Raw genomic sequence first — 24757 nt, 5'->3', positions numbered from 1 at the left:
CAGCACCATGACAACCAGCACAGCAGAGTCCTGCATCCACTGAGGCCCCTGATCATGTGACCCCTGACTCCTCCCCTCCTGTGACCTCATCACAGGTCCTGTGCGCACAGAGCAGCCATATATGTGGTGGCGGCTCTGCAGGTGGAGGTATGTGGAGACCCCATTACTGGGCGCAGGGGGCATTAACCCCTTCAGCACGGAGACTCTTTTGGGGTCTTGTGTTGCCCCTTTATAAGAATCATAAGGTTTTTGTTCTGTTTCCTGTAATAGATACATACGACCCAACTATGGAGACAGGAAGGGAGGAAACGTATTGTTCTCATAGTACAGGACCCCTTTACTGGCCCCACAGTGTAATGCCCCCATTATGCCCCTTATGCAGTATGTATGATGCCCCCACACAGTGTAATGCCCCCATTATGCCCCTTATGCAGTATGTATGATGCCCCCACACAGTGTAATGCCCCCATTATGCCCCTTATGCAGGATGTATGATGCCCCCACACAGTGTAATGCCCCCATTATGCCCCTTATGCAGGATGTATGATGCCCCACACAGTATAATGCCCCCATTATGCCCCTTATACAGTATGTATGATGCCCCCCACAGTGTAATGCCCCCATTTTGCCCCTTATGCAGGATGTATGATGCCCCCACACAGTGTAATGCCCCCATTATGCCCCTTATGCAGGATGTATGATGCCCCCACACAGTATAATGCCCCCCATTATGCCCCTTATGCAGTGTGTATGATGCCCCTTATGCTGGATGTATGATGCCCCCACACAGTGTAACGCCCCCATTATGCCCCTTATACAGTATGTATGATGCCCCTCACAGTGTAATGCCCCCATTATTCCCTGTATGCAGGATGTATGATGCCCCCACACAGTATAATGCCCCCATTATGCCCCTTATGCAGGATGTATGATGCTCCACACAGTGTAATTCCCCCAATATGCCCCTTATGCATTGTGTATGATGCCTCCACACAGTGTAATGCCACCATTATGCCCCTTATGCAGGATGTATGGTGCCCCCACACAGTGTAATGCCCCTTATGCAGGATGTACGATGCCCCCACACAGTGTAATGTACCCACAGTACCGCCTGAGGTCATACAGTTAGAATAAGTCCTGAGGTTTTACAGTTGGAATAATCCCTCTAGAATTGGTTTTACCTTTGCCTGCTCCCCTATATGTATACCCTCGAGCATGTATATGACGCGCCCCCTGGGTCGTGGGGTACTCGGTGCCCGGCCGGTCGTTGCTAGGGGAGATGTCACAGTGGTGGTGACCCGGTCCATGACCCAGGGCGGTCAATAAAAAGGTGATAATTTACAGGGGATTTATAGTTTTTATATAAATGTTCATGACGCCACCTGTGGTATGCGGCTAAAGGGAGCCGCCGCTGCGGAGCAGGTCCTCTGGAGCTGTTGTTAATGCAGCTGAGTTGGTTTAGCTCTCCACAGGTAGACCTTAGCTCCAGGGCTGTGCTGAGATGTTATAGATGTTGCAATTGTGGTGCGGTGTAGTGCAGGGGGTGATGGCGCAGCAATTATTTCTCAGAGACAGCGGGGTGCAGTCTTCAGGGTTTACTCACAGTTGTTAAGTTCCTCAGGTTACACTTTCCGGATTACAACCACCCACGTCGTGCTGCTTTCACCGGACAGGGGTTCAGCAATCCCTCAGGTATTTCAAGAGTGCCTGACAGGACCCCGTTCTATATGTCCTTCTCAGCCGTCTTCCTGCGCTGGTGTGTGACCCACTACTCGGTAGCGTCAGCCCTCCCTGGGAAAAGGTGTACTCGGACGGCGGGCCAGTGTTTGTAGGGGTGGATGCAGTCGCGGCCTTGGCCCTGTCCGTGCCCAGGGCGCACACATTAAAAATATGGGCTTTAGTGGTTATTTGTCGACTACGCCACCTGTGGTTTCTGGTGAGGACCACAAGCGCTGCAGCAGTCCTCTAAGGCCGGTGTTTTGGCTGCCAGGATGTTATAGCTCCCCGCAGGTGGAGCTAGGCCTCAGGGCAGGGTAGAAGAAGTGCAGTGCAGAGGAATGGTGGTCGCGGTGCCGCGCAGAAATGAGAGAGAAGAGGCGGTGTATGAAGTCATCCAGGTTTTTACTCACGGTAGACTTGTTTTCAGCCACAAAGCTTCTCTTTGTTCCTCACGGCATACTGCGGCCAGCAGGATGGGGTTCAGCACACTCCGGGTAGCTCGGCTGCACCAGACAAAACCCCTGCACCGGAATGTTCCTCTCTCCTACCGTACTAGAACCGCCTCGTGCCCCATTAAAGTCCCGTACAGGTACTGCAATGTCCGTTGAAGGTGACTTCTAGCACCTGGACCGCCTAAGTCCTTTATTGGTGACTGGAGTGTAAACATGGCTCAAGGCTGGGGTCCCTCTGGATAGACGCAGATTAAAGGAATACAGGTGGTGACTCCGCTCCGTCCGTATTCCCCCTGGGATCCACTTCAGCCTCCGGACTTTTCTGACAGAGACATGGAGTACAAAGTCAGATAATCGGGGACCGGTACCCCCTTTTGCGGCGGGAGTCTCTCTGACCCAGTCAGAACAAGGGTAGCCGGTGGCGACTCCGCTCCGTCAGCACCCGTTGAGATCCTTTCGCCTGTGGAGCTCTTTTCCTCTGCTCCCCTCCTAGGCCCTCTTACTTGGACAGAGTTTGCTGTGACTCAATTCTGCCCAAGTCCCCTATCTCAAGGCCTGAGACCGGGCATCGCAGCCTCCTGAGGCATCTGCAGCTTGTACTGTCTGGCTCCTCCAGGGAACTGCGACCAAAGACCCTGTATTAAAGATGGACTCCATATTTATATGGATCCATTGGTGTAACCGTAAAGTGCTTCCTCCATCCTCACTCACTAAGATTCCCCCTACTTTTGGTTCCCCCCATACTCCTCCATTCAGGACCGGGGCAGCACATTATGCTCTAAACCCCCTTCAGAATGGGAGTGTGTAGTGTGGATGTGTGGTGGGGTCCGGTGTGGTGCTCCATCCTTACCTCGGAGAGGAAGTACCACACCTCTTTCCATGAGGTGCAGTACACCTGTGGTGACTGAACCCTCAGGGGTGCCACACTGGCGCTCACCCTCCTTGCCCTGAGCCTCGCCAAACAATGTCCCAAGCCGGTATCCTCGGATCTTTCTGGGCAACCTGGAGTTCCCTGGATCCTATGTGGTTACCTTTTTGGCGACTTGAGTGCGGATGTGGCAACTGCACCCTGAAAGTACAGAAGCCTCCGGTTTCTAGTTGAACTTTGTAATTGTCACTAGTTAGGGGCCGGTCCCCTCTGCGGCTCGATCCCTCCACCGCCTGGCAGATTCGGGCGTACGGGTGGCCTCCAGCACTGCCCGTACCCCTGGGATCCCTTCCTCGTTCCTGGAGCCTTCCTCCTGCTCCTCTCCTCCTCAGTCTGTCCTGGGCCTCTCTCTAGGCCCTCCTCCTGAGCCGAGCACCTGCAGAGCTCCTGCTCCCAACTCTTCCTCTCAGACTGCTCTGACTGACTGACCTGTCCTTTCAAGATGGCTTCACTCTATATACTGTCCTAACAAGTGCTCATCTGAAATTCTTCCTCCACCCACACCCACTACATGGTTCCCCCTATTTTGGTCCCCCCCACTCCAGCCAGGGACAGGGCTCAGCAGGAAGCGCGACGAATCTTGCCCCTCCTGCTGGTCTGGAGTAGTGTAGTGTTGGATGCAAGTGTTTGGGTCCTGGGCAGCACTCTATCCTTACCTGAGAGTGAGATACCACACCTCTGGGTGAGATGCAGTACCTCTGTGGCGACTGAACTCGCAGGGGCGCCACATATACATGCATGTAGGGGAGCAGGGCTTTCTAGATATCGAGGCTTTGTACACTAATATACCGCATGAGGATGGTATCAGAGGAGTAAGACATTTATTGAAATCGAGATCAATGGAGTGTAGCAGACATAATGACTTCATGGAGAATCTTCTAAAATTCACTCTTACTCATTACGTATTGCTTTTTGACAGGAAGTACTTCCACCAGCTCAGGGGTACTGCTAACCTATTCCTGGGCTGGTGGGAGGAATCCACAATATTCAAGGATGATCATAAGTGATGACATCCATATATTGGGGTATGATACAAATATATTGACTACATTTTTATCATCTGGTCAGGGACGAGTGAACAATGTTTTGAATTTGTCAGGGAACTCAATATCCATAGAGTGGGCCTGAGATTTATATCAGAGTTTAATTATTACCAGTTGCCGTTCTTGGATGTACTAATCAAGAAAGATTGGGATGGGACCCTAAGAACACACATCTACCATAAACCTTCAAGCACTAATAAACTATTGAAGTGGGATAACCACCAACCCATCTCCATAAAAAGAGGAATACCCAAGGGCCAATTTTTATGGTTGAGAGGGTACTGCTCTAATGTCACAGATTTTAATATACAGGCAATAGACCTGAACATCAGATTCAGGGAAAAAGGGTACTCACGGAACATTTTGGATTTCACATCGTTTGCAGAAAAATGGGAGAGCCAAACGCTCCTCCATACCAATCCATGAGACTAAGAAAAATATTGGACTACACGAGTAAGAAAAACTTATGACAGAGTGACTGTATCTTTCATATCCTCAGAAAACACTGGGATATACTTGTGACTATCCCGGACCTGAGGGTGCTGTGGGATCTATTCCTACAATAACTTTCAGAAAGGGTCGGTCCATTAGGGACCATTTAGTGCATAATTTCTATAAAAAACCTGCACCCAAGGGGACTTGGCTAGATAGAGGAATCTGCGGTTTCTTTAGATTTGAAGGACATTGTACATGTAATTGGATGAGACCATGTAAATGTTTCTTGAGCTCCTCCATGGTTGAAATCTTTTTTCCAGTGGGATTATTCGAACTGTAAAACCTCAGGACTAGTATATATGGTCACATGCACCTGTCCCCCTAGATTATGTAGGCAAGATCAAGAGATAGTCTAGGAGGACGGTGGGGGGGGGCATTTGTGTGATATATGCCATGGTTGGGAAACCCCATTAGCGAGAGACATGAACAGTGTACATTGCGGTGAAACCGGAGACATCTCCTTTTGTATCATTGTGGTTGTTAAACCCAATGTGAGAGGAGGAGATCACAATAGATGTATCCTCAAAAAAGAAAGTGAGTGGATTGTTAGGGGCCAGTGAATCCAGTCTAAGGGACTCAATGAGCAAATTTCCTATGCCTGTTTTGTGTGAATACAGACCCATTCTGGATTATATTTTTGGATTGTATACTCTACCCATTGCTACTTGGTTCCCTGTGAATGGGGTTTACATATTGTTGTACTTCATCTAGATATCTGAGCTTCTATATCTGAATTATTACTTATCAATTATATTCCACTTATACTATTTCATAATTAACAAGTGTGGTGATCCTTGTGTATCTCTAATTGTGCAATAGAGGGGAAATTTGACCATTTAGGAATATACTGTGGGCTCTCATCCCATATTTTTTGTAGTGATAAAGTAGACCTACATGCTTATTGCATGATGGGAGAATGTGCAATACTTGTTTTTAGTCTCCCATGACGCTGATCTCAGAGATAGAAAAATCCTATGTTGGTGGAATGCAATCCAAAACCATTATGCGCTCTGGTGTGGAACGCACATGTCCGGGCACCTTTTGTGCTTTCTGCCCGCCCCTCTCCGTTGTTTTGTGCTGAATTTTGGGGAGTACTTGAGAATTTATTTTTGTTCCATCTGTCTTTAGTTGATCCCACTGATACATCAGATAAGTCCTCAGAGAATTTTAATTAGAGGAACCCATGGACACTTTAGGATTTGTGAAGCTGACCTCCGCTCTCCTCTATTTCCTTTGAATTTATTGTGTGACCTGTATTTCATAACAGTAGCTCTTGGTTTGTTTCATTTCTATGTGTAAATTGAATTTGACTCGTAGTCTTTGATATCTCTTTCAAACTTAGTTTTTTTGATGTCTGAGATCCTTCCTCCAGACTTTGTAAATTCTTTTGCATATTTTGAGTTTTGTATCCAATAAGGCTTCTACACTAGGCCGAATACTTTCAACTAGTTATTTTCAAGAAACAATTATCAAACGCAATGTGACTTGGTTATCCTATAAGTTTTTTTTTTAAATGTGGACATTCATCCTGTAAAGCATGCAACTATGTTTATAAAACCGACACCTTTGAAGAAAACCTAATGGGACAGCAATTTGCAATACACAATTTCATCAATTGTAACACTATAGGGGTCATCTATTTAATAGAGTGTATAGAGAGTTAACTACAATATGTGGGATGCACGTCAGGTCCGCAAAAAACTATATTAGCAGACAATTATCCGACACCATCAATCCCACAACATTAAACGTGTCTGTGGTTTCAAGACACTTTTCACAAAAACATAACGCGGGTGCTCGGGTTCAACATATTGCGGATCGGATAGACAGATTGCTGGGTGGAGCTGGGGAAAACCCACCGTTCATGGTACACATTGGTACTAATGACAAAGTTAGAGGGAGGTGGAAGGTCCTTAAAAATGAGTACAGGGAAGCTGAAGACCAGGACCTCAAAGGTGGTGTTTTCACAAATACTGCCGGTGCCACCTGCGTCTTTCTCCACCTGCGTCACTAGAAAGTCGTCGGGAGCTTAGGGAGATAAATCAGTGGCTTAGAAATTAGTGCAGGAAGGAAGGGTTTGGGCTCATGGAGAACTGTGCCGATTTCGCGGTTGGCTACAGGCTCTACGGTAGGGATGGGTTGCATCTCAATAGGGGAAGGTGCAGCTTTGCTGGGGGAAAAAATGGTCAGACGGATGGGAGAGCTTTTAAACTAAGATCTGGGGGGAGGGTAGTCATGCTTATAAGGGGTTAGATAGACTAGACAGAGTGGGAGAGTAGGGGGGGCTGGGATAAGCAAGGAAAGTAAGGAGTTGAGTAGGAAATTTGCTAATTGTATTAAATGTCTGCTAGCAAATGCAAGAAGTCTTGCAAACAAAATGGCTGAACTGGAGACTCTTATGTCGGTCAGAGAATACGATGTGGTGGGTATTACAGAAACCTGGCTGGATGAAAGCCATGACTGGGTGACAAATATAGAGGGATACACTACATTTAGAAAGGACAGGAAAGAGAAAAAAGGTGGAGGGATGTGTATTTTCGTAAGATCCAACTTAAAATCTGTGCTCAATGACAACATTGCGACAATGTAGAGTCAATTTGGGTAAATGTACATGGGGATGGCAATAATGGAAAGCTGCTAAGAGGAGTTTGCTACAAGCCTCCTAATATAGCTGAACTTCTAGAGGACGAAATGTTAGAACAAATTAAAAATGCAGCAAATAATAATAGGGTCCTTATTATGGGGGATTTTAACTATCCAGATTTTCATTGGGACATAGAATCTTTTGTGCTAAAAGCTGCAAATTCTTATCCACAGTTCAGAACAATTACCTCTCTCAGTTGGTAGATGAACCAACCAGGGGAGGTAATCTGCTGGATCTGGTGCTGTCAAATAGACCAGATACAATTTCAGATCTAGAGGTCCGGGAGCATTTGGGAAACAGCGACCATAATATGATAAGTTTCAATGTAATATTTAATAAAACATTTCAAAACGAAAATGCTAAAACCTGGAACTTTAGGAAAGCTGATTTCAACAAATTAAGGGAAGAGCTTAATTGTGTAGACTGGGACCATATCATGGTAACTGGGAATACCAAATGTAAATGGGTCATGTTTAAGGAAATACTACTAGATTCCTGTAGAAAATTTATACCCTGGAATAAAAAGGAACCAGGAATAAAAAGAAACCATTATAAGACAAAAACAAAAGGCATTCAAAATCTTGAAGGCCGAGAATACTGAAATAGCATTTCAGTAGTATAAAGACCTAAATAAGAAATGTAAAAAAGAAATCAACCTAGCAAAATTATCTACAGAGAAACAAATTGACAGGGACATTAAATTCCCAAAAATGTTATACATACATCAATGCCAAAAAGAGTAAATCAGATGGTATTAGCCCCTTAAAAGACAATAATAACAAGATAATTATAGAGGACAAAGAAAAGGCTGAGATATTAAGCAGACACTTTTCATACGTGCTCACCTTCAAACAGTCTGTTTCAGGGTTCTTTCAAGAGGGCAAAAATCAAAGTTCACCTCCTAATATAACTAGTTTAACACAAAAGAAGTACGCCTGCGTCTGAGCAAATTAAACATTGTCAAATCCCCTGGACCAGATGGTATTCATCCACGGATACTGAGGGAATTGAGCTCAGTAATTGACAAACCGCTGCATCTCATATTCTTAGACACTCTTGTAACAGGGGTAGTGCCACAGGATTGGAGGATAGCTAATGTGGTACCGATATTTAAGAAAGGTAAGAAGGTGGATCAAGGTAACTACCGTCCAGTAAGTCTGACATCAGTAGTGTGCATAGTTTTTGAGGGCATCATAAGAGATGACCTGCAGAGATATATTGCAGAGAATAATATAATAAATGATAATCAGCACGGATTCATGAAAAATAGGTTGTGTCTAACCAACATGTTGGGGTTCTATGAGGGGATAAGTGGAAATCTGGATGTTGGTAATGCGGCTGATGTGATTTACCTGGACTTTGCAAAGGCATTTGATACTGTACCACATATACTGAAGCTACAGAAGCAATGACTTGGGGGAACTATATGTAGATGGTTGAGGAATTGGCTAAATGATAGGAAACAAAGAGTCGTCATAAATGGTACATTCTCTAAATAGGACATAGTCAGCAGTGGGGTGCTACAGGGATCTGTGCTAGGACCAATTCTCTTTAACCTCTTTATTAATGACCTTGGGGATGGGATTGAAAGTAAAGTGTCAGTTTTTGCTGACGACACCAAACTATGTAGGATATTAAAATCTGATCTTGACATTACGATATTGCAGAACGATCTGGATAAGATGACTGAATGGGCAAACACTTGGCAGATGAGGTTTAATGTAGATAAATGTAGAGTAATGCACCTAGGATGTAGTAATCCTAATGCTGCATATACATTAAGTGGGAGTATACTCGGGACTACAGAACAGGAGAAGGATTTGGGTATTCTAGTTACAAGTAAGCTGAGCAGCAGTGCTCAATGTCAAGCAGCAGCCGCAAAAGCAAACAAGATTTTAGGGTGCATAAAAAGAGAAATAAAATCCTGCAATCCCAACGTATTGTTACCCCTTTATAAATCACTGGTGAGACCACATCTGGAATATGAGATCCAGTTTTGGGCTCCACATTTTAAAAAGGATATTCAGAAAGTAGAGTCAGTTCAAAGGTGGACAACTAGATTATTATATACAGTGCTGGCCAAATGTATTGGCACCCCTGCAATGCTGTCAGATAATACTCAGTTTCTTCCTGAAAATGATTGCAATCACAAATTCTTTGGTCTTATTCTCTCATTTAATTTGCTTGCAAGGAAAAAACACAAAAGAAAATGAAGCAAAAATCAAATCATTGATCATTTCACACACAACTCCAAAAAAGGGCCGGACAAAAGTATTGGCACCCTCAGCCTAATACTTGGTTGCACAACCTTTAGCCAAAATAACTGCGAACAACCGCTTCCGGTAACCATCAATGAGTTTCTTACAATGCTCTGCTGGAATTGTAGACCACTCTTCTTTGGCAAACTGCTCCAGGTCCCTGATATTTGAAGGGTGCCTTCTCCAAACTGCCATTTTGAGACTCTCCACAGGTGTTCTATGGTATTTAGGTCTGGACTCATTGCTGGCCACCTTAGAAGTCTCCAGTGCTTTCTCTAAAACCATTTTATAGTGCTTTTGGAAGTGTGTTTTGGGTCATTGTCCTGCTGGAAGACCCATGACCTCTGAGGGAGACCCAGCTTTCTCACACTGGGCCCTACATTATGCTGCAAAATTTGTTGGTAGTCTTCAGACTTCATAATGCCATGCACACGGTCAAGCAGTCCAGTGCCAGAGGCAGCAAAGCAACCCCAAAACATCAGGGAACCTCCGCCATGTTTGACTGTAGGGACCGTGTTCTTTTCTTTGAATGCCTCTTTTTTTTTCCTGTACACTCTATGTTGATGCTTTTTCCCAAAAAGCTCTACTTTTGTCTCATCTGACCAGAGAACATTCTTCCAAAACGTTTTAGGCTTTCTCAGGTAAGTTTTGGCAAACTCCAGCCTGGCTTTTTTATGTCTCAGGGTAAGAAGTGGGGTCTTACTGGGTATCCTACCATACAGTCCCTTTTCATTCAGACGTCGACGGATAGTACGGGTTGACACTGTTGTACCCTCGGACTGCAGGGCAGCTTGAACTTGTTTGGATGTTAGTCGAGGTTCTTTATCCACCATCCGCACAATCTTGCGTTGAAATCTCTCGTCAATTTTTCTTTTCCGTCCACATCTAGGGAGGTTAGCCACAGTGCCATGGGCTTTAAACTTCTTGATGACACTGCGCACGGAAGACACAGGAACATTCAGGTCTTTGGAGATGGACTTGTAGCCTTGAGATTGCTCATGCTTCCTCACAATTTGGTTTCTCAAGTCCTCAGACAGTTCTTTGGTCTTCTTTCTTTTCTCCATGCTCAATGTGGTACACACAAGGACACAGCACAGAGGTTGAGTCAACTTTAATCCATGTTAACTGGCTGCAAGTGTGATTTAGTTATTGCCAACACCTGTTAGGTGCCACAGGTAAGTTACAGGTGCTGTTAATTACACGAATTAGAGAAGCATCACATGATTTTTCAAAGGGTGCCAATACTTTTGTCCACCCCCCTTTCTTAGGTTTGGTGTGGAATTATATCCAATTTGGCTTTAGGACAATTCTTTTTGTGTTTTTTTCATTGAAGACAAATTAAATGAAGAGAATAATACCAAAGAATTTCTGATTGCAATCATTTTCAGGAAGAAACTGAGTATTATCTGACAGAATTGCAGGGGTGCCAATACTTTTGGCCAGCACTGTAGGATGGTAGACCTCTCATATGATGAGAGGTTGAAAAAGTTGAGCTTGTTTAGCTTAGAAAAACGACGCCTCAGAGGGGATCTCATCTACAGGTATAAATATATGTGTGGTCAGTACAAAGGTCTAGCAATAATTTGGTCCAGAATCTGATAAATTAGTCAGAGACCAAATTTAATTCAGCAAACATTAAATTTTTATTAATAAAATACACAGACACAAAATAGAAAAGAGATAAAAAGCACCTCCATGCTATGAGGGATCAACCACTGCATATATATGCCTAATATTATATGTATATGGTATAAAATTAATATTATAATTAATTAAAATTAATATTATACTTCCATAAAGTGCTAAAGTGCAAGCTGTGAGTTAAAGATATCCTAACAGTGCAAAATGCAAAACATGGTGTAACAAGATGATAAACATACCACAGAGCAGCTATATTGCAGGCACCAAGGTTGTGCAGCGTCCTTGGGGTTGAGGGACGCTGCACAACCTTGGTGCCTGCAATATAGCTGCTCTTTGATATCATTATGCATGGACAGCCACCAAAAAAGTCTGGCAATGGCTTTCCATGTAGCAGTAACCCCAGGATGACCACTTAAGACGGAATCATGAAATTCTTGTAACACACACAATCTTAGGTACACAGGCATAAATGATTTAGATCCTGGAGTGGTGGGAGGAGCCAATGACTGGGCGTTATGGATCTCCTTTTCCAATTCTGAGGTTACCATAGAAACTACAATACCCTGAGGAATTATGGAGGATGGAGGTACTGAAGGAGAAACTGAATTGAGACTACGAGATAATGCGTCAGCTTTCACATTCTTAGACCCCGGTCTGAATGTAATGCCTCTGTGGGAGTTTATCTTTTAGCTCATTCAATGTAAGCTACATTCTTGTGATCAGTGACCACAGTAACTGGATGAACCGCTCCTCCAAAAAATGCCTCCATTCCTCAAAGGCTAATTTTACAGAAAATAACTCACGATTCCCAACATCATAACTTCTTTCCGCCGGCGAAAATTTTTTAGACAAAAAAGCCCATAGACGCAAGTTAGTCAGTGTTTTGGACCCCTGCGACAAAACCGCCCCCACTCCGACCTCCGAAGCATCCACCTCTACAATGAATGGCTCTTTGAGATCCGGTTAGATCAGAATGGGAAGAGACATGAAACACTCTTTTCATGTTTCAAAAGCCCTGATAGCACTCTGTGACCACACCTTGAGATTTGCCCCCTTACATGTAAGGTCAGTAAGAGGTTACACAATCTGAGAAAACCCCTTCATAAATTTCTTACAATAGTTGGCGATTCCCACAAAATGCTCCAAAGGCTTGAGATCACAAAGCTGAACCCAGTCAATTATGGCCTGTACCTTCCAAAAACACATTTCTCTAATTTAGCACACAAAGAGTTCTCCCTTAATCTTTGTAACACAACAGGGACATGTGCATTTAATAACCCAAATGGCATGACAAGTAGTGTTGAGCTAACTTGTTTGTCATTTAAAAATTGTGTTCGTGTGCAGGGTCCCGACTTGTTCGCGCCAAAAAATTGGCTCCGAAATGCTGAACAAATTCGCTCAACACTAATGACAAGGTTTTCAAACAGACCCTCAGACCTTAAAAACTAATCACCCTCCCGGATGCATATCAAATTGTAAGCCCCTCTAAGATCAAGTTTAGAGAACACCATGGCCCCCAGAAGCTGATTATATAGGTTGTGGATGAGTGGAAGTGGGTACGTATTTTTAACCATGATTTTGTTGAGTTCTCGGAAATCAAGGCAAGGACGGAGACCCCCATCTTTCTTTTATACATAGAAAAAAGCGGCAGCTACCGGAGAGGAGGAAGGACAGATATGACCCTTCCGTAAACTTTTGTTAGCATATTCTTGCCCATTCAGACCCAGACAAATTGTAAAGGAGAGCTTTAGGCAATTTGGCACAAGGAATAAGATCAATAGCACAATCATAAGGATGATGGGGAGGTAGTATCTCCGTCTCTTTCTCCAAGAACACATCTCCAAAGTCCTTCAGGTACCCCGGCAGACCCTTCAGACTAGAGGAGCATATTTGTACAGTTTTTAGCGATTTCTTGGAACAATTAGGGCCACATTTAACAATCTCCCTCTGACACCAATCAATAACAGGATTGTGAATCTGCAACCATGGAAGCCCTAGTACCAACCCAACAGGTAAATTATCCAACACAAAACATGAGAAGGATTCAAAGTGGAGTGCTCCCACTTGAAGCGTGAAATCCACTGTTACCTTCTTGATCAAATTCCTAGATAATGGTGTCTTGTCAAGGGCGAAGATTTGCATGGGTCTTTCTAAACTAACTGTCCCTAACACTAACTTCCGAACCAGTCCCGAATCAGTAAAGTTAGCAGCAGACCCACAGTCAATGAAAGCCAATGTTGATAACACCTGGTTCTCAAAGCATAACACTGTATTTATCAGTACTTTAGAAGAAAAAGGTACCTGGGAGTCTGGGTGACCTCCTTGGCCATCACCCACACTCAGACGTTCTCCTGATGGTTTGCTAGCCTGAGGGCTAGTAGGGCAATTCTTGAGAAAATGTCCAGAGAGACCACAGTACAGGCAGTCTGAGATCTTGTCTACGTCTACAACACGAAGATTGGCAACTTTAATCTCCAATGGCTCCACCTCCGGTAAATGGACCTGCTCCGGGGATATATAATGGGCAGCTTGGTGTTCCTCATGTCTCTCATGGATTCTACAGTCCATTCGTATGGCCTGGGTCATGGCCTCCGCCAGGGAACAAGGCGCTTCATGGAGGACCAGGGCGTCCTTAAGGGTTTTGGAAAGGCCTTTGTGGAACTGGCACCTGAGACCTGCATTGTTCCACAGAACTGCAGTGGACCACTGCCAGAACTCAGTACAGTAGTCCTCAGCTGTGCGACGCCTTGAACCAGGTTTATGATCTTAGCCTCAGCGACCTGGATCCTCTTGGGTTCGTCATATGTCAGTCCTAAACTGTCAAAGAAGGCGTCAACAGAAAACCGTTCTGGGGCTTGTGGGGACAAGGAAAATGCCCAGGTCTGAGGGCACCCTTGCAGAAGGGACAGGATTATTCCCACCTGCTGGAACTCTTCCCCTGACGATCAGGGGCGCAGGGTAAAAAATAACCTACAGCTCTCCCTGAAGACCCTAAACTGGTCTTTCTCTCCAGAAAATTTATCAGCGAGGTCTAATACAGATTCCGGAGAGACCAACTGTACATCAGAGGGTACTAACGTCACAGCCACTGCCGACAGCTTCAGCACGCCCCTGTACAAGCGGAGCAAAACCGCAGGTGCGGTGAACATGCAGAGCAGAGCAAAACCGCAGGTGCGGTGAACAAGCAGAGTGGAGCACAAGCGCAGGTGCGGTGTACAAGTGGAGCAATACCGCAGGTGCGGTGAACAAGCAGAGCGGAGCAATACCGCAGGAGCGGTGAACAAGCAGAGCGGAGCAAAACCGCAGGTGCGGTGAACAAGCAGAGCGGAGCAAAACCGCAGGTGCGGTGAACAAGCAGAGTGGAGCACAAGCGCAGGTGCGGTGTACAAGTGGAGCACAAGCGCAGGTGCGGTGTACAAGTGGAGCACAAGCGCAGGTGCGGTGTACAAGTGGAGCACAAGCGCAGGTGCGGTGTACAAGTGGAGCACAAGCGCAGGTGCGGTGTACAAGTGGAGCAATACCGCAGGTGCGGTGAACAAGCAGAGCGGAGCAAAACCGCAGGTGCGGTGAACAAGCAGAGCGGAGCAAAACCGCAGGTGCGGTGAACAAGCAGAGTGGAGCACAAGCGCAGGTGCGGTGTACAAGTGGAGCAATACCGCAGGTGCGGTGAACAAGCAGAGCGGAGCAAAACCGCAGGTGCGGTGAACAAGCAGAGCGGAGCAAAACCGCAGGTGCGGTGAACAAGCAGAGCGGAGCAAAACCGCAGGTGCGGTGAACAAGCAGAGCGGAGCAAAACCGCAGGTGCGGTGAACAAGCAGAGCGGAGCAAAACCGCAGGTGCGGTGAACAAGCAGAGCGGAGCAAAACCGCAGGTGCGGTGAACAAGCAGAGCGGAGCAAAACCGCAGGTGCGGTGAACAAGCAGAGCGGAGCAAAACCGCAGGTGCGGTGAACAAGCAGAGCGGAGCAAAACCGCAGGTGCGGTGAACAAGCAGAGCGGAGCAAAACCGCAGGTGCGGTGAACAAGCAGAGCGGAGCAAAACCGCAGGTGCGGTGAACAAGCAGAGCGGAGCAAAACCGCAGGTGCGGTGAACAAGCAGAGCGGAGCAAAACCGCAGGTGCGGTGAACAAGCAGAGTGGAGCAAAACCGCAGGTGCGGTGAACAAGCAGAGCGGAGCAAAACCGCAGGTGCGGTGAACAAGCAGAGCGGAGCAAAACCGCAGGTGCGGTAAACAAGCGGAGCAGAGCGGAACCACCGGAGCGGTGAACAAGCAGAACAGAGCAGAAGGTGAAGGCAGACAGGACAGGGCTCTGTTCACATGGAACAGACTGGAAAATACAGGAAGATGGTTTGAACACAGGAGGTAGATATGGAGGCAGGGAAAGGGGACAAGCAGAACCAGATACACACAAGGTACTTACAATGAAGTAGCGAGTGGACACAAAACTCACAAACAGAAGTACAGAAGTTGGAGTTAGGTGCAGGTTCAGACACTGCAGGCAAAGGGAAGGTACGAACATAGAAATAAGTAATGGGCTAGGACACTGTTCAGACAGGAACTGAACCGAGAACAAGATACAGGAACGAGCCTGGGAACTCAGCCCCCAGGGTGGCGGAAACAGACTAGAAGTCAGAGATACAGGTAGCGGCCCTGCGTACTCGGCCCCCAGGGTGGCGGAAACAGACTAGAAGTCACAGGTACAGGAAAAGGCCCTGGGTACTCAGCCCCCAGGGTGGCAGACAGACTAGAGTCAGGACAGGACCTGGCACCTCAGTTGCAAAAGACAAACTGAGTGAAAGTGTTGCTCAGGCACCTCCTACTGGGTGGAGGGGGTTTAAGTATCCAGTGACTCACAGCAATAGGCTGGGGACGCATTAGGACTGTGCACACAGTAGCTATAAGAAACAAGCAGAAAGCCGCACCGACGCCCTAAGCAATCAGACAAGAGACATGGACACAGCAGGTAATGGAGCAAAGAGTGCAGCATGGACTGACAGGTAAGATTGCGGTCTTGCATGGTGGGAGGTGGTGCACCATGCAAGCACGCCGCCAGGGATATTTCAACCAGATTGGACCACCAAGCTGTCAATCAAAGTACCGACAGCTCCAGCACGCCCCTGTACAAGATTGGACAGCTGAGCTGTCAGTAACTGCATCCCAGACACAGTGAGGGGTGAAACTGTGACAATTATCATTTTCTTCCATACAGTACAGAGTCAAATTGTCTGAGAAGTACTCAGTAATCAATGGACACCCAAGTGTTTGAAAGGGAAGGATATAAAAGTATCACAGAGACTCACATGTTGCCAACCATGAATAAGCATTGGTTTCATATGTGGGCACTTGGTGGTATGCCATCACAACAGTTTTTATGAATTTACAATAAATGTGAGGTTTTAACAATATAGACAATACTGGAGAATTCATCTCTCCTCCTTTCTCTACTTGAAATGTCCCTGACCAGGGCGGTTCCATGCGGTGATCTTCAGACAAAGTGCATTGAATAAACAGTGAGCTTACCTCCCTCTTCATTTTCCCATTATATGCATGTTTTCCCTATAGTGACGAATATTTATTTTTGCTAAAACTGTGATATTTTCACTTTAAAACTTTTTTTTAAACCTTTTTTTATAAACTTTTTTAAACAACTCTCATTAGTGCGATCGTACAACATACAAGCCTTTTATTTCTCAGGTGATGCACTGTACTACTGTTGTGCCATGTATTATCACTTGTCAGTGTAATAGTAACGGCCCCATACAGATGAGATACGTTTTGGCTGAACGGTCATTTGGCAGACAGCTATCTCTCCTGACTCCCCCATACTCACAAATATTCCAGCTTTCCTGTGGTCTGTATGACTGACTGCATTTGTAGTCAACCAAAACCCCCAAAATCAATGCTTTCATGCAACTTTAGTCTAATATTTAAGGGTGGCGTTAAAAAGTAACTTATTGGACTCTGCCTCTGGCCTGGCCTAATAGACTTTCGTACATTGCAGGCCCAGAAACCATTATTAAACATTTAAGTATTGTAGGAACTAGGCAGCCCCATACTATTGAGCATTTGGGGAAGAAGGGACATTGGGCTGAACTCTGTCACACCTTAGATGCCATGTTTGCTTTTCGCAGGAGCAAGTGGTTAAGCTGCCAGGGATTTTGTTGCAGCCGCATCTGTGCCATCCTTACTGTGTACATGTATGTTCTGGTGCCCAAAAGAGTTCATATAAAAACAAAAACCCCAAAAAATGTTTAACGTGTTAAGAAATAATAAAATGTGTTTTCTGCTTTTTGCATGTTTTTTCTTTTTACAAGAATTGTTGGTGACAATTTTCTTTTGAAACATTTTAATATCTGCTTTTTTTTTTTTCTCTTGTAATATTGGAAAGCCTAAGGCCAGAAATAAACTTCATAATACACTGTACACGCAGACTTTGGTATCAAATAATTGCTGTCCGCAGTGTTTGTGCAATCAAAACAGCTTTTATAAAAGCCTCAAACTTCTGTGTGTGAATCAGACATGAGCTGTAACTTGATAGAAGATTACAGTCTGGGGAAGACGGGAAACATTCATACAGACAGCCGGTGGTGATGTGTTCAATGACGGTTTGTGGCTAAATATGTTTTTAGAGCTGTAGTAGAAGATGTTGCCTCATCATGTAGTTATTTCTCATGTCACGTGAAATGAATATCTCCTGCAGTATTGCTGATGCCAATTCCAGTGTCGAAAAATGAGACGAGAATTAGTGGTATGGAAGATAAGTCTATGAGAAACGTATTCAGCTGCAGACTCCGAGGAAGAAATTGCTTGTTGTCTGTGGCCTAAAATATAAAGGTTTTATTACTAGATGTAAAGAAAAAACTAAATACTATAAAATAATAAATATCCTTATATGTTTCCCCTCATTATCTCCAATAGTTGTATTATACCAACAGGATTTTTATCTTCTACTCATTCAGGTATCTACAACACCGAATCCTCTCAGTGGAGATCTTCTATATAAGAATATTTTCCTGATTTATCCATCAAAGATGGATATGGACAGGGACAAGATGGCGGAGAGGATATTACACCTCACCCTAGAGATCCTCTTCCGGCTTACTGGAGAGGTGAGAGATTCTGATGACGTCACATTACATCATTCTTATCTATGGGAATAACAGATGGACAGAACTGGAGAGGTGAGGACTCTGGAAATGTCTGTAGTGAGATTTAGTAATGTGTCTCTCCATAACCAGGATTACACAGTAGTGAAGAAGACCTCTAGTGAGCGCTGTCAGGACCCTGTGTCTGAGGGATGGGGAAAACCCCTGAGACTAATCACGGGGCCTCCACCTCACCCCATTATACATGAGGATATCAATGACCAGAAGATCCTAGAACTCACCTACAAGATGATTGAGCTTCTGATTGGAGAGGTGACATTACTGGGAATGCTGGGACATTATACAGTAACGCTAAGAAGGGATCGGGGAGATGACAGTATCAATGTATGTGTCAGGTTCCTATAAGGTGTCAGGATGTCGCCGTCTATTTCTCCATGGAGGAGTGGGAGTATTTAGAAGGACACAAAGATCTGTACAGGGACGTCATGATGGAGATTCCCCAGCCTCTCACAACACCAGGTAAATGACAGGACTAAATACACACGGCCTACAATTATCTGTATGAAAATAATTAATTCAGTCCCTGTATGTGTTTCCTCCAGATCGATCCAGTAAGAGGACAACACCAGAGAGATGTCCCTGTCCTCTTCTTCCACAGGACTGTAAACAAGAAGATCCCAATGTTCCTCAGGATCATCAGGTAGATGGAGAGAAGGTGTCATGAGATCTCCCCTATGATGTGTAGACGGCTGTGAAGGTTTTGTGCTCAGTCTTGTTTTATCCACCAGTATTTATATTTGTGTAATGAGAACGGTGGAGATGACGGGATTAGAGCTGATTATAGATGGGACTTCTCCATCTGACTTTTATAATATTTGTTCCAGAGTGAAGATCAGACCCATATTAATGCTACAGAGACATATATGACGGGTGATGAGCGCTGTAAAGAAGAGATTCCTACATATGACTACCCAGGTGAGTAGTAACCACTAAATGCAAAGAAGTTACTGATTCTTCTCAGTCACCCGCTGTGGCTGCTTTATCGGTAGTGTAGTCCGGCCGTATCACAATCGTGTGATCACCATTTTACCGCTCGACCACAACATTCTCCTTTATCCGAAAATGTTCAAATTACTTTGTGAAATCGTGAAAGCCCTTTTCTATAGAACTTACAACCTGGAGGATCTACCTACCCCCTGGGATTAGAAGACACTGTTCGTTACCTGCCCAAATCTGTAAACTACAAAGCCAAATGACAGCGTACGTAGAATGTGCTGACAAGTTAGAAAATCACTTGAAGAAAAATATTATGATGGGTCTGTAAGAGAAAGCGGAGGGTAATGATGCTGTTGGCTTCCTAGATCCCTGATATCTTATTGGATGAATCTACCTTCTCTCCCTTCTGTGCTGCTGAATGTGCTCATATGGTACCTACAAGACACTGTACAATAACAACAGAGTTTCCCTTTATCCTGACTTTTCAATTTCTTTTTAAACCAACTAACTTCAAACAGGATTGTGATAAACTATACAGAAAACATTACACCTGTGCCATGATATATCTCTAAGCTGTGCGTGGCTGATGGCTGTGATATACATTTATTCACGTCTGCAGGAGATGTTGGCTCGAGCCCTGGTTTCATGGATTCTCTCCACGTCATAAATTCCATTATGTTTTCAATCCTAAGGAATTCAGATTACTGCACAATCTCTCCTGAAATGGGGGCGCTAATACTTTCTCTACTCTTCTGGTCAGAATTCATCGTAGCTCCAATGGTTTATCATAAATGAGTGCAACTCCAGTTTAGTGTTGGATTTCTCCCTTCATACATACGTTGTGTTAGAACCCTCCTGTTTGTTTTTCCATCTTGTGTTTTGCGGTCACGTGACCATCTGCCTTTATATTCCAGCTCCGCCCTTTTGGCTGTGGTGGACTTCATTGTTTTTTGACTGTTTTGCTGGCCAGGTGCTTCTGTGCCTATCTCTGTCAGTTCGCTTGGTCCTTTTGGGCCCTCTAGTACCTTTTTGTCAGTTTATCTTTTTGTGTTCTGCAACAACTTTCTCTGTTCAGGAGGTGTCCCATTTTTGTTCCAGTCCTTAGTTCTTTTAGGGACCCCTTACCTTTATTCTATAGGTCTCCATTCAGACTAGCCTAGGACTAAGGCGGGTCCGTTCGCTAGGAACAGGCAGCCCCCTACATCGTAGGGATTCAGCTTAGTCTTATTGTAGGGAAAGCTTTCCCCTTCTTTCCTTAGTACTTGTTGCAGATCATAACACGTTGTTGTTGGGGATGTTACATGTTTTTATATTCTTTCTTTTTTTTACAAGTTCATTCTGTATGATAGTTTCATTGTATTGGGATCGTCCTTCCTCACTTATGTGACTCTGTAACTCCCTGGTAGCCTTTCAAAAAGATCTCCATTGCCTCTTCCAAATGCCCGAGATCTAAATTTAAGACACCTCAGCTCTGCACTATTCTAAAAAATTGTCTTTGAATGTCTAATATTTCTTCTTGAAACTCATCTGACAGAAAATATTGTCCCTTACGATAGTTTACATTGCCGAGAGCCACCGAGCCCCATACTCTAATTACTCCCATCACCAGCGCCGCCTGCAGAATGAGTAAGGCGGCTCCTGGTGACAGAAGCAGATTCACAGGATCAGATCCCAGAGGAGATGGGACAAACCATTTGCAGAAGCCCTAATATTACAAAATGTCAGAAAACTAGGGCAGTAGAAATCCCCATAAAGTGACTTCATTTTGGAAATTACAACCCTCAGTGAAATAATCTATAGGAGTAGTGATTATTTTGACTACACAGGCACTTTCCGAAAATTAGCACGCAGTGGATGCTGGAGCGTAAAAATTGCATATTGGCCATTTGATTACCCAACACATAGTGCCCAGATTGTGCTCCAGGACACATACACTGTAAATTAAGTGGGTTCTTCTCACTATAGTAATGCCAAATACATGGATGCTAAATGTGGTTTGGTCACACTGCAAAGCTCAGAAGCGATGGTGAGATTTGACTTCGGAAAAGCAGATATTGCTGGATTGGTTTATGGAAACCATGTTCCATATTTTGGAGGCTGAATGAACAAACAGTTGGACACCACGCTCTACTGGTTCATCCTATGAGGTTTTCTATTAGACTGTGAACTGTCATTCTATCAATAACTTGCCATTTCTACAGACATTTTAAGTACAATTAACACAAGAATCCCATAGAAAAATAAATAAAGATTGCATACCACTTCTAAATCAATCTAAACAAACAGATCCCTGGGCTACATGCTAGTCCAGGAAAATGAAGAGATATATGCTCAAGTTTAAATATTCCTCTATTTTTTAGATTTGTGTCTAATAAAATTGATTTTTAAACTTGAGCATATATCTCTTCATTTCCCTGGATTAGCATGTAGCCCAGGGATGTGTTTGTTTAGACATTTTAAGTAGAAATGTTCAAAAATATAAATTTCAAGGATATTTTATTCAAAATTAGTAATTGTTTTTTTTCTTGGCAGATGACTGTACCAGGAGGTCAGAGGGACAGGAGATTTTTAAATCGAATGATCTTGAGATCCCACAGGATACAATTGAAGTGAATATCATTACTCCAGATATACCATCATCCCTTCAAAGCAAAGATCTATCATCTAATTCTATGAAACACATCCTGTCTTCTGATTCATTACCAACTACTAAGGAAAATCAAAATAAAATAAGCATTACAAAACGAACTGCTCCTAAAGCAAAGAAGTCATTTTCACTTTCAGAAAATGGAAATAGTTTTACTTTCGAGAAGTCTATTCTTAAACATCAAAAACAACACTCAGCGGACAATAGATTTTTTTGCACCAAATGTGGAAAATGTTTTAATCAGAAATCAGTTTTTGTTAATCACCAGAGAACTCACACAGGGGAGAAGCCTTTTTCATGTTCAGAATGTGGGAAATGTTTTAACCGGAAAGCGCATCTTAATAACCACCAGAGAACTCACACAGGGGAGAAGCCATTTGTCTGTTTAGAGTGTGGGAAATGTTTTAGCCAGAAATCAGATTTGATTAAGCACCACAGAACCCACACAGGGAACAAGCCTTTTTCATGTTCAGAATGTGGGAAATGTTTTAACCAGAAAGCACATCTTAATAGCCACCAGAGAACCCACACAGGGAAGAAGCCTTTTTCATGTTCAGAGTGTGGGAAATGTTTTAACCAGAAAGCGCATCTTAATAGCCACCAGAGAATTCACACAGGGGAGAAACCTTTTTTCTGTTCAGAATGTGGGAAATGTTTTATCCAGAAATCAGATCTTTTTAGACACAAGAGAACTCACACAGGGGAGAAGCCCTTTTCATGCTCAGAATGTGGGAAATGTTTTAATCGTAAAATGATTCTTGATAGCCACAAGAGAACTCACACAGGGGAGAAGCCTTTTTCTTGTTCAGAATGTGGGAAATGTTTTAACCGGAAAGCGCATCTTAATAACCACCAGAGAACTCACACAGGGGAGAAGCCATTTGTCTGTTTAGAATGTGGGAAATGTTTTAATCGTAAAATGATTCTTGATAGACACAAGAGAACTCACACAGGGGAGAAGCCTTTTTCTTGTTCAGAATGTGGAAATGTTTTAATCATAGAATGATTCTTGAAAGTCACAAGAGAACCCACACAGGGAGAAGCCCTTTTCCTGTTCAGAATGTGGGAAATGTTTTACAAGGAAATCAAGTTTGATTAAGCACCAGAGAACCTACACAGGGGAGAAGCCCTTTTCCTGTTCAGAATGTGGGAAATGTTTTAACCAAAAATCAGTTTTGGTTACGCACCAGAGAACCCACACAGGGGAGAGGCCATTTTTATGTTCAGAATGTGGGAAATGTTTTAACCATATATCACATCTTAATAAACACCAGAGAACCCACACAGGGGAGAAGCCTTTTTCCTATTCTTTTTTTTTAATCCAATAAATTTTTATTGAGATTTTTTCATTAGTTTTTTTTTTTGACAAAACATCCCAATCCTGGTATGCATGGCACTCTATCCCTCATCCTGGTATGCATGGCACTCTATCCCTCATCCTGGTATGCATGGCTGCCTCATCACCAATCCTGGTATGCATGGCACCACTCATCCATCCCCAATCCTGCCATGCATGGCACCCCATCCCTCATCCTGGTATGCATGGCACCCCATCCCTCATCCTGGTATGCATGGCCCCCTCATCTCCAATCCTGGTATTCATGGCAACTTTTATCCCAAATCTGAAATACATGGCACCCCTCATCCCAATCTTAGTATGCATGGCTCCCTCATCCCCAATCCTTGTGTGTATGGCACCGCATCCCTCATCCTGGTATGTATTGTTTCCTTTATCGCTATCGTGGTATGCATTGCACCCCACATCCCCCAATCCTGGTATGCATGGCACCCCATCCCTCATCCTGGTATGTTTGGTACCCCTCATCCCTATCCTGATATGTATGGTACCCCTCATCCTGGTATGCATGGCACCCCATCCCTCATTCTGGTATGAATGGCACCCCATCCCACATCCTGGTATGCATGGTACCCCGCATCCCTATCCTGGTATGCATGGTACCCCTCATCTCTATTCTGATATGTATGGCCCCCCTCAACCCCATCCTGGTATGTATAGTGGGCACAATGTACTGGACACTACAACGTAGTGGTCACTTCAACGGCAGTTTGAAATTTTCACTCAGCAACATCCAATGCTGCTTGTTTCTGGAAAACACCCATTTGTCCCTACACCTGTAGGTAAATTCCCAAAGGGGTATAGTTTCCAAAATGGGGTCACTTGAGGGTGGATTCTGTTTTTCTTGCACTTAGGGGCTCTGTATAGAAGAAATTGTGTGACACATTTTGGCACCATTTTTACCCATTGCCCTGTGTGAAAATGTAAAATATGAGGCTTAAACAATTTTTTTGTGGTAAAAAATATAATTATTTTTTCTTCACTGCCAATGGTATGACTTTAAAAATGTAAAAATACTCACTACTTCCCTAGATAAATTCCTTGAGAGGTATAGTTTACAAAATGAGGTCACTTGTGGGGGTTCCTGCTGTTTCAGCATGTCAGCGACTCTTCAAATGTGATACGGTGTCTGCAACCTATCCCAGCCAACATAGCGCTCCTTTCTCTTCCAAGCCCTGCCGTGCACCAAAGCGGTAGTTTTCCACCACATTTTGGGTATCGGCATGCTCAGGAGAAATTGCACAACAGTTTTTGGGGTGCATTTTCTCCTCTTACCCTTGTAAAAATAAAAAATATGGGGCTAAAAGATCATTTATGTGGAAAGAGTGCTCACCACACATCTAGATAAGTTCCTTGAGGGGTCTAGTTTCCAGAATGGTGTCACTTGTGGGGGGGGGGGGTTCCTCTGTTTAGGCACATCAGGAGCTCCCCAAATGCGACAAGGCGTCCGTTAATTATTCAAGCAAATTTT

General features: G+C 44.2%; 1 pseudogene; it reads left to right on the top strand.

The window, feature by feature from the left end:
• Positions 1–88: 88 nt before the first annotated feature.
• On the top strand, positions 89–23291 carry LOC141192346 (uncharacterized; annotated as a pseudogene).
• Positions 23292–24757: the final 1466 nt, after the last annotated feature.

Source organism: Phyllobates terribilis, unplaced genomic scaffold, assembly GCF_046119375.1.
Source record: "Phyllobates terribilis strain yellow unplaced genomic scaffold, ASM4611937v1 Scaffold_60__1_contigs__length_8166268, whole genome shotgun sequence".
Lineage (NCBI taxonomy): Eukaryota > Metazoa > Chordata > Amphibia > Anura > Dendrobatidae > Phyllobates > Phyllobates terribilis.
The sequence above is the reverse complement of the archived record's forward strand: the minus strand, read 5'-3'. Positions and strand labels throughout refer to the sequence as shown.